Source organism: Podarcis muralis, chromosome 18, assembly GCF_964188315.1.
Source record: "Podarcis muralis chromosome 18, rPodMur119.hap1.1, whole genome shotgun sequence".
Lineage (NCBI taxonomy): Eukaryota > Metazoa > Chordata > Lepidosauria > Squamata > Lacertidae > Podarcis > Podarcis muralis.
The window spans coordinates 673,795-684,873 of record NC_135672.1 but is presented as its reverse complement, the minus strand read 5'-3'; the positions used below and the strand labels follow the sequence as shown (position 1 = coordinate 684,873).

The 11,079-nt window shown below is 50.8% G+C and overlaps 1 protein-coding gene across 1 annotated transcript in view; it reads left to right on the top strand.

The window, feature by feature from the left end:
- Positions 1-554: 554 nt before the first annotated feature.
- TMPRSS9 (transmembrane serine protease 9) overlaps positions 555-11,079 on the top strand; it is a 28,962-nt gene continuing 18,437 nt past the window's right edge. The window contains exon 1 of the mRNA XM_077921863.1: positions 555-10,967. The gene's annotated coding sequence lies outside the window, so the exon portion shown is untranslated. The remainder of the gene's footprint in view (positions 10,968-11,079) is intronic.

Here is an 11,079-nt window from a genome sequence, read left to right as displayed (position 1 = left end):
CCACTCAACTCCCCCCTGCCCACTCAACTCCCCCCTGCCCACTCAACTCCCCCCTGCCCACTCAACTCCCCCCTGCCCACTCAACTCCCCCTGCCCACTCAACTGCCCCCTGCCCACTCAACTGCCCCCTGCCCACTCAACTGCCCCCTGCCCACTCAACTGCCCCCTGCCCACTCAACTGCCCCCTGCCCACTCAACTCCCCCCTGCCCACTCAACTCCCCCCTGCCCACTCAACTGCCCCCTGCCCACTCAACTGCCCCCTGCCCACTCAACTCCCCCCTGCCCACTCAACTCCCCCCTGCCCACTCAACTCCCCCCTGCCCACTCAACTCTCCCCTGCCCACTCAACTCTCCCCTGCCCACTCAACTCCCCCCTGCCCACTCAATTCCCCCCTGCCCACTCAATTCCCCCCTGCCCACTCAATTCCGCCTTGACTGGCAAAGGGGAGCTGCATTTTTTATTTTAACTGTTGGCCAAATTCGTCTATCGACCTGTACCTGTAGATCGCAGGGCTGTTCACAATATAAAATTGCCATTTAAACAAAGTACAGAATAGAAATGAGAACAAAGACAACCTAATAATCCCTGGAAGTCACAGGAGAGGAGTGGCTCTGATCCTGCTGGCAGGGTTCCCATTGAAGCACCTGGTCGGCCGCGGGGTGAGGCAGGACCCCCCTTGGCCTCATCCAGCAGCTGCCTCTTCTGCTGGGATTCCCCACGGCAGCGTCTTCTCTAGGCCCCATTTATTCCTGCTCAGGAAGCCCTGAATTCAACAACAAAAAAATTCACTGGGGCAAAAATGGCGAGGAGGCATTCTATTGTGGCAACCACAGCCCAGGTTTAAGGGGGAACCCCGCAGAAAGATCCCGTCCGTCCCAGGGAGGGTGCTACGTGACTGCAGCTGTCCTTTGGTACACGCTGTGCTCCCCGTCCCGCCGCCGCCTCTCAAATCTGGCTCTAGGCAGCAGCTCCGCACAGCTGAGCTCTCTTCTTGGGTTACTGCCTGGCTTTTGAAAGGGATGTTCAGGGCAGCCCCACTGTTACCGCCATGGCCCAGGGGAGCCCTGAAACCAGAAATGCCAGTTTTGAAGGAGAAGGAAGGATGGCAGGCTTTGAAAATGTGTGATCCAGGGAGGGGGAAATGGCAACACTCAGCTAGGGACTTGTCTGCCATCTTCCACTTCCTCTTTCAGGACTAGCTGCTTATCAGAGCCGTGGAGCACAGTGTTGTTTGCAGGTGGGGGTGTCCGCAGGAGATTTGGAAAGGAGCCAGCATTGATACAGGTTTCTGGAGAAACAAATCACCGCACCCCAAAATGCACTTCTGAGAGCTTCCCTCTTGCTTCACAGATGAAAGCTGTGACCCAGGCTTGCAGGTTTGTGAGTTCCTGGACAAGGATGTGGTGACGTCCTTTGGCCCTGGGGAGAGGACTATGTTGCCAGCAGAAGGTTCCACATTCAGGCAGCAGCACCTTCAGCCACTTCTCCCATGCCAGGAAATTGCTTATTTGCAGAAGCACGGCTTTCTTTTTTGTGAGGTTTCCCCCTGATCCTGGCCTAGTGCATCCAGGGGGTCCTTCCCCCCTCTGGGGGGGCACTTCTGCCTTGCTCCCAGTGTTCAGCTATTGGTGCTACAACTCCTCAGGGAGCCTCCTGGGCTCCTCGGGGCTGCCGGGCCCCTTTGCTGGCAGCGAAATGGAGATGGACAATGGGTGGCCTGGCAGGGCGCCCAGAGAGGGTGGGGGGGGGGCTTCCATCCCAGCCAGTTCAAAGGCTCCACTGGTGGAACCTGAATGTGACTCAACTCAGCTGCAGAGAATCAAAGGCTGCCGGATGACAATGATCTCTTGTTCTCATCCATAATGATAAGCAGGTAACACAGGTGGCCTCTGTCTCTGCTCTGGCAGCAAGAGGCTCTTCGGGGGGCGGGGGCGGCGACATCCTCCTCCCTCTGCACCAGCTGATGCCTACTTGCTCAAAACCATCTTTTTCACAATGACCCTTCTCCATCCAATTACAGGGTGGTTCTCCATCTTCTGATCAAATCAGCAGCTCACCCCACACTTCCCAGGGCATTCCACTTTCCAAACTGGTTTTCGCGGTTTCTTTAAAGGACAGATAAAGGGAATTGGCTCTGCTCAAGTGACAGGTGCTTCAGGTTGCTTGCATTGTGCCCAGTTGTGCTTGGATTCCTCTGCAAAATAGCAGCATCCTGGAGGCTGGAGACCCTGACTCAGCTCCAGCCATAGTAAGGTGTAGGGATTGGGAGTTACTCGTGCGTAATCCTGCTCCGTTTGAGCCTCGGATTGCCTGGTTAAACCCTCTGGACTACGCAGCCCATCTTAGCGTGGCTGCTCTTAGTGACTCGTAGAATCTGTCTGTGGGCGTTTCTTAAAGCGTTGCCAACATAAGAGCTGTTTGACGCCCAATCGTTTCCTCCTCTCACTGCGCGGGAGTCTCCTGCGCAGGGTGGGCGTGGGCAGTGGGGTGCTGGGGCTCTCCTCACTAACTTCCAGTGAAGAGTCCTGGAGCCCCTGCACCTCCCTGTCCCGTTGCTCTCCCTGATCCCTGGTGTTACACTCATTCTCTTCCCCTTCTTCCCAGCTGAGTCTCCCTCTAGCGCTTGGACCTTCCCCTGCAGAATCAGAGACCCCCTCCTTCTCCCGTGCCTCTGATGGCAGTTCCCTGACATCCACCTCCCTCCCAGGGCCCCCTTCACTCCCCCTCCGACCCAGGGGCTCTATTGCAGCCTCTTCTCTGGTCGGCGAGCCAAGGAAACCCCTGAAAGAGCTGTCCTCCTCATCTGTGGGTGTGAACACCTCTTCCCACCTGCCAAGGTTCCCACCCAAAGACTGACTCTCCCAATCCGATTCCTCTTCGGATTCTGAAAACCCTTCGAAACTCTCTTCCTCCTCTGTGGTGCCGAACTGTTCTTCCCAGAAACGTTCTAAGGGCTTGGGTTTATCTGGGAACCGTCAATGGAACACTTCCACCATATGCTCGTCGCCAACTGCCTCTGCTGGCACCCACGTGTTTTCCGACCAGGGCTCTCCTTCCCACGCCACCAAGTACTGCACCTGCCGCCCTCGCCACCTTGAGTCCACTATCTCTGCGGCCGTGCTCTGGTGTTCCCTCTCTTCTACCTGTGGTTGTGGCAAGACTTCTACCTCCCGCCCCTCGAATTCCCGCCCCTCTCTGTGTGGTGAGAGCAAGGACCTATGGAACACAGGATGTATTTTCATGTTGTTGGGCAACCTGAGCTTGAACGCCACTGGGTTTATCTGTTGTATGACTTCAAAAGGGCCCAGTCTTCTGGGCTGCAACTTCTTGCACCCTCCCTTAAAGGGTAACCCTTGAGTGGAGAACCACACGCGATCCCCCACCCTAATGGTTTCCCCTTCCCTCCGGTGTTTATCTGCTTGCTTCTTGTAACTGGCTTTGGCCCTTTCTAGGTTGGTCTTGAGCTGCTGATGTAACGCTTCCATTTCTTCCACAAACTGTTCAGCCGCAGGCACACTCCAGCTCTGTTCCTCATTACCCGGGAATGCCCTGGGATGACACCCATAATTGGCTAAGAAGGGGCTCATACCGGTGGACACATGTTCAGCATTATTGTACGCAAATTCTGCTAGCGCTAGTTTTTCTACCCAATCATTCTGCCTTTCGCTAATGTAGCAGCGTAAGTATTGCTGGAGTACACTGTTTGCCCTTTCCGCCTGCCCATTGGTTTCTGGGTGTCTCGCTGTCGAGAAGCTGACCTCGACTTGCAGTAGGCTCATGAGCTTCCTCCAGAACCGTGAAGTAAATTGCCTTCCGCGGTCAGATAAAACCCTCAAGGGGGCGCCATGCAGCCTGAAAATGTGTTCTACAAACAACCTTGCCGTTTCTTCTGCCGTCACGGCATGGGAACAGGCAATAAAATGGCACATTTTGGTTAGCAAGTCGACAACTACCATAACTGCTGTTTTACTCCTCGATTTAGGCAAATCCGTCATGAAATCAATTGACACAACCTCCCAGGGTTTGTTTGGCGTGGGTAGGGGTTCCAGCAAACCTGCTGGCCTCGTGCGTTCCCCTTTGGCCCTCTGGCAGCGATCACACCCTCTTACATATTCACGTACATCTTCCCTCACCCGTGGCCACCAAAATTGTCGGGTCACCAGCATCATGGTTTTGTGTTGCCCAAAGTGCCCCGCTGTGGGGGTGTCATGTAGCTGTTTAAGTACCCTTCTTCTTAGAGCCTCCTCCGGTACATACATCGCCCCCCTGTAGTACAACACCCCGTCCTTCTCTTCAAACCCCTCTGGTCCTCCCCTCCCCTCTTGGAGTTCCCTGATTTTTGTCCGGGCGAATTCATCGTCCCTGGTGAGTCCTGCCAGTTCTCTCGTGCCCACTAGAGTACCCCCACACACCCATCGGTCCTCAGGTATGACGTGGCGGGTCTCCGGCGGCCCCTCTCCTTCGAAGTACTCTGGTTTCCGTGAGAGAGCGTCTGCTCTCACGTTTTGCTCACCGGGCACATACTGGATTTCGAAGGAAAACTTGGAAAACTCCTGCGCCCAGCGAATCTGTCTCTGGTTGAGCACCCGTGCTGTCCGCCAATATTCCAAGTTCTTGTGATCTGTGCAGACCTGGATCTTATGCTGCGCCCCTATCAGCAAATGGCGCCACCGACGAAAGGCGGCGTAAATGGCTAGCAGTTCTCGGTCGTACACGGTGTAGTTTTGTTCCGACTTGCTCAGCTTCCTCGAGAAAAAGGCGCACGGTTTCCATTCTTGCTTGTTCAGTCCTGGCTGCAACAGAACCGCCCCTATGGCTCTGTCTGACGCGTCTGTCTCCACCCTCATTGGTTTCTCCAAATCCACATGTAGTAATTGTTCCTCCGACGCGAATGCCTTCTTCAATCTTTCAAAGGATTGCTGGGCTGCCTCCGTCCACATGAACTTCTTTTTGCTACTGAGATAGTCCGTGATTGGGGCCGTCATGTGTGCAAAGTTCTTGATGAACTTCCGGTAGAAATTTCCAAAACCCAGGAACCTCTGCACATCCTTTCGTGTCCTTGGGGTCTTCCACTCCAATACTGCTTGCACCTTGCTTGGGTCCATCGCTAAGCCTTTGTCAGATAACCTGTACCCCAGGAACTCCACCTCTCGGACATGAAACTGACATTTCTCTAGCTTGACCCACAACTGGTGTTTCTGCAAACGTTGTAGCACTTCCCTGACATCTCTCACATGTTGTTCCTCATTTTCTGAATAAATCAAGACGTCGTCCAGGAATGCTACACAGTTCTTGTAAAGCAGAGACCCCAACACGTGGTGCATGAAAGCTTGAAAACAGGCGGAGCCTGACTGTAATCCGAAAGGCATAACGAGATATTCGAAAGCCCCCAGGGGTGTGAACATGGTGGTCTTCCATTCATCCCCCTCTCTCATCCTGATTAAGTTGTAAGCCCCTCTCAGATCTAGCTAGGTGAAGATCTTTCCCTTCCTCACTCTCGTCAGAATTTCATCAATTCTGGGCATTCGGGAAAGTCACAGGTTCTGACACCAAATTTACCCCCCTATAATCCACTACAAGCCTCGGTTTATCAGTGTCCTTTTTGTCCACAAAAAATACTGGACTGCCCCCCACTGCCTTTGACTCTCTTATAAACCCTCTCTTTAGGTTCTTGTCGATAAAGTCCCGTAGCTCCTTCATCTCCCTGTCAGACATGGCATACAGCTTACCCACCGGCAGCTGCGCCCCAGGGAGCAAATTGATCTGGCAATCGAACGGCCTGTGGGGTGGCAGTCTATCTGCCTCCTTTTCACTGAAAACCTCCTTCAAATCAGCATATTGCGGTGGCACCTCCCCTTTACCCTCCACTGCAGTGCTTGCCACTCTGGCTACGCTCATCCTTGGCGTTTCCCCTCCTAGGCAGTGCTGCAGGCAGTAGTCAGACCCAAAGCTGACGGTCCTCTGATGCCACGCCACCACCGGATCATGTTGCGCTAGCCAACTCATCCCCAATATTATTGGTGGACCCGCTAATGAGGCAACATGGAAAGCGATTGTCTCTGAGTGCCTAGACACTCTCATTCTCATCGGTGGGGTCTGGTGTTGACAGACAGTTAAATATGTTGACAGACAGTTAAATAAGAGAAATATATTGTTTCCATTGTTTCCTTTTGCACTTAAAAAGGAGCAAAAGTAGCTGAAAATTGAAACTAATTTTGTTGCTGGATCTGCGTTTAAAAGGACGGATACAAATAGAAATTGTTTCCTCTGGGAGCTTTTGAAACTGTTGCAGGAGTGGAGCTGGGGAATTTTCCAGCTGTAGAGATTAAAGACCGTGAGAATCAGAGATTGACCTTGGACAAGAATGTCGACAGAAGAAGCCTTAGTGATTGCATTTTGCAAGATAAGTGCTTTATTGGAACAGCTTCATGAGAAGACGGATGTGATGACTACTAAAATTGATAATTTGGGACAAAAAAATGACTGATTTGGGACAAAAAGTGAATACCTATACAGAAACTTCTCAGGAATCGGTTCAGGAATCCACTTTGACATGGCAAGTTGTGGAGAAGACGAGGGAGAAAGCTGTTGTTGAACCTCAAGTAATACAAGTGGAGAGAGCCCCAGCTGTTCAGAGGCAATTTGATGACTATAAGCTGTTGCCTTCTACGATTGAATTTAGAGAAAGCCAGATTTGGAGGGATGGAGTCCCGCTTGGATTGGAGAAGGAAAGTTGGATAGATCCCCTTATGCAGGGATGCTCTGGCTTTTGGGATCTGGATTTGGGTCAGGGGGAGATTGGAGTTGTGGGGGCCTTTAGCTTCGGAGGGATTTTGAAACACGCTCTGAAATATCTTATGGACTTTAGTTTTGACTATGGAGAATGGGCTGACCTGTCGAGAAGGAATAAAGACATTGTTAGGTTGGAGTTTCCCCGAGATCTACTCCTCAGCGCCAAAGGAAGGAACTTTCCCAAAACGTCGATCTTACTGGCAGCCCGTTCCCAGGTTCAAAACACTGGTAATTTATCTTTCTTCACTCTCTCTCCTGAAGGCTTAGGCAATCTAAAATTCCCCCCCTCTTCTCCTGCTTCCAAGGGGGGTTTAGTAGTTTTAACCGATGGAAATTTAATCCTTTAGAAGAGGCGTTCCAAGACTTTAGCTTGCAGCGCCTTTGCTTCAATCTATTTACAAAAGAGGAAGGCGGACTTCCTGTTTGAAACCTTCCCGTTTCGGTGCCAAATTAAGATGTTTAAAGATCCAATTTTCCATTCTACTCATGGGTAGTTGTTTAAAGTCCAATTGTCCACAGGAAAAAGTCAGCGCTCTCCGGCAACAGCAGTGCGGCTTCACTCCGTGAAAGAAGCAGTCGATTTGAAGCACCGCGCCGCTCACCCCACGTCGCTCCGGATCCCCGAAACTGGGTTTCCCCGTGAGTAGGGGAGGCGCAAAAGGTGCCAGCCGAATCCCACGTCCACAGGCTTCTCCCGCCTGTGGTTTTTAATGGGTCTCCGCCTTGCCGTGGCGGTCCAGACCCTGATTTCCACGGAGCGGATTCCTCCTGATCAGAGGAAATCCGCCATTGCCGGAGGCGCTAACCCGGAAGTCGAAGGCCTTAGGTCAATAAACACCATATATGGGGGTTGGTTTTGCTCTCTGCATTTTTCTTGAAGCTGTCAAGTGGTGAAAATCATGTGCACTGTCCCCCTAGAAGGTCTAAAACCATTTTGGGATTCAGGAAGGGTCGCCTCGGATATTGTTAAGAGATGGTTTGCTAAAATCCTTGCAAAAATTTTGCAAGCCGCAGAGATATGCCTCAATAGTTTCCACAATCTGTCTCCTTTTTTAAAGAGATTGATAATATTGGCATCCCTAAAGTCTGCTGGGATCTCTTCTCCCATATTTTTTCGATGAGCATGTGAAGTTGTTGTGTAATTTCTATTCCACCCACTTTGAAGACTTGGGCAGGTATCCCATCAGGTCCGCTGGCTTTGTTGTTTTTAATTTGGTTAATAGCTGTACACAACTCTTCCAGATTTGGAGATACTGCAAGCTCATCTCTAATTTTTTTTTTTGCAGAATTTTTGAGAGGACCTCAGCAGCTACAGGGGAGTTGCGGTTCAGGAGATGTTGGTAATGTTCTTTCCAGCACAGTGCAATAGCTTCCTTATCTTTTAGAAGTGTGGTACTGTCTGCTGGCCGTAGGGGGCATATGCTATGATTTATTGGCCCATAGATGGTCTTTGTGGTTTTAAAGAAACTGTGCATCATGAGTGTCGGCTAAGCACTCTTGAGCTTTTTTATCCACCAGGTGTTTTTTCAGTTGTCTGGTTCTTTGAACCTCAGCCTTAGCATTGGTTTTTTTCCTTAGTGGCACAGTTTCTATCTCTTTGCCAGATCTGAAAGGCCTTCCTTTTCTTGTCAATAATGTGTTCAATCTCATCATCATTCTCATCAAACCAGTCCTGGTGTTTCTTGATTTGGTAACCAATAGTTTGTTCACAGGCTGCAATAATGGATGTTTTTAGCTTGGTCCAGTGTTCATCAATTTTATCTGGGAAATCTGAAAGCAGATGGTCTTTATGGGTTGTGTGGAAACAATCCCGCTTAATGGGATCTTGAAGGGCTTGAGTGTTCATTTTGCGTCTTGGTTTCCTTCCTTGAAGCCTGTATTGAGGTATAATCTTGATAGCCAGCGTGGAGCGTATTAGTCGGTGATCTGTCCAGCACTCGTCGGCACTCGTCATAGCTCTGGTAAGGAGCACATCACGGTGATCTTCAGCTTAGACCATTACATCGTCTAAGAGGTGCCAATGGTTCGACCAAGGATGCCTCCATGATGTTTTTAATTTATTTTTTTGTCGAAAGAGTGTGTTGGCAGGCAATAACAAGGTTGTGTGCTGCACATATTGTCAAAAGTAAGATTTCGTTCTGGTTGCTGTTGCCAATTTCTTCTTTCCCAATAGTCCCAGGCCACAGATCAAAATCTCGCCCAACTCTTGCATTAAAATCACCCAGGAGGGTAATTTTATCCTCCTTAGGCATCTCGGATAGGATGGTATGCAGCTGAGAGTAATTTTTTTCTTCAATGTTTTCGTCAGCATCCAGTGTTGGTGCATAAGCGCTTAGAATAGTTGCCTGCTGGTTTTTGGTGAGTTTTATTCAAAGAGTTGAAAGTCACTCATTAATGCTGGTAGGGACTTCTGACAAGAGCTTTACAAGATCATTTTTGATAGCAAAGCCTGCTCCATGTATTCAGAAGAAAGTGTACCCTCCTTTTTCTTCCTTCAGTTGTCCCTCACCTGCTTTTTGAGTTTCTTGAAGTGCTGCAATATCGATGTTAAAACATTGCAGCTCTCGTGCAATGATAGCAGTTCTGCGTTTGAGATGCTCATTATCTGTATATTCCATGTTCCAAAGTTCAATTGTCTTTTATAACCTCTGGGTGGTGACCTCACTGGGCGCAGTAATCCAGTCAGGGAAAAAGGGAGGCAGACTATGTTTAGGGCACCTTTTCTAGCCCCTCCCCCTTTTTGGGGTGAGCAGAGTTGGTCCTAAATAGGGCTGCTCAGTTGTGGATAAAGCTGCCAAGCTGCTCAGCTGTCTCATTCCTTAAGGTTCATGACTTGGGGCTTCCAGACTTCACAGTCCTGCCCTCGTTACCATTTGCCAGTCGTCATGGGACTTTGGGGGTTTGGGTTTGGGATGAGTTTTTGGAAGATGCCTGTGTGTGAATTTGTTTTATGTGTGTAGATCAGTGCACACTGACCAACGCACAGTAAGGCTCTGTTCTGATGGCATGAGGATCATGACGACCTCTGCTGCAGCCTCCATCTGCCTTCACAACCTTTGTAACATACCACTTGTTATCTTCTGCCTGTTCTGCCATTGAGGACTTCTGGGATCATGCTTTATCTAGCTCCTTCCCTTTGACCTTACTGCCTTGGGTGACCCTGCTGGGAGTATGAGACTCCTGACGGTTGCACTCACAAGGGTCCTAGGAACGTGCAAGCCCACTCCCCTCGACAAGGTGATGATATAGTGAGTGAGTGGGTGCTGATACGAAGTGCAGGGCAGGGCAGCCCCCAGTTCACACATGATGCAGGCAAAGACTTGAAGGGGTGTTTTTTTGCAATCAAGTGGACTATAACTCTCCTGAAATAGAATTATAGGAGAGAAAGATTCTAGTCATCATGGTTCTGAACAAAGGACTGGTTGAAACAAGAACCTAGGATGCTGCCTTGGTCCAAGCCAGACCACAGGGTCCATCTAGCTCAGCATTGTCTATGCTGGTAAGATAGCTCAGTCAGTAGAGTGCAAGTCTCTTAATCTCAGGGTCATGGTTTCAAGCCCCATGTTGGGCAAAAGATTTCTGCATTGCAGGGGGTTGGACTGGATGACCTTTGGTGCTCCCTTCCAACTCCACAGTTCTAGGATTCATTGACTGGCAGAGGCTCTCCAGGGTTTCCCAGCCTGACCTGGAGATGCCAGTGGGGACTGAAACTGGGACCTTCTGTAGTGGCTCCTTCCCCGCCCCACCCATCCTTTCGCAAACTCCATTCCTATCCCCAAAATGAAGCACTCAAGAATCTTCAGCTTTCCCTTGAGGGAAAACTGTCCCTCCATCCTCCTTGAGCATGGGAAATTCCATAATCAATGCTCAGGGGAACAAAGATGTTTTGGAAGCAGCAGCTGCAGCAGCCCCATGGACTTTGGGCTCTGCAGATGGCATCCCACATGGCCAGGCGCTGCCAGGGAAGGATCCTCACCTGGGGTCTGCTGCTCTGCTCCTTTTGGCCTGTACCTTTAAGCTCCCCCACCCACACCTTCCTCCCCCTCCTCCTCTCACCTTCCCTGCCCAACAAAACCTCCCCTCCAGAGCCAGAGACAGAGGGGAGCGGATGGAGCATGGCCGGTGGCTGCAGCCCGGTGAGCTCTGCTGAAACGTCCGCCCTGGGCCAGGCAGGTGAGTTCCCGACCTGAGGGCGCCCTGCCTCGCTCCCTTAAAGACCACCCTTGGGTACTGTGGAGGTTCATGGGGGTGGGGGGAGGGGCGGTGCGCCCAAGAGAGACAGAAA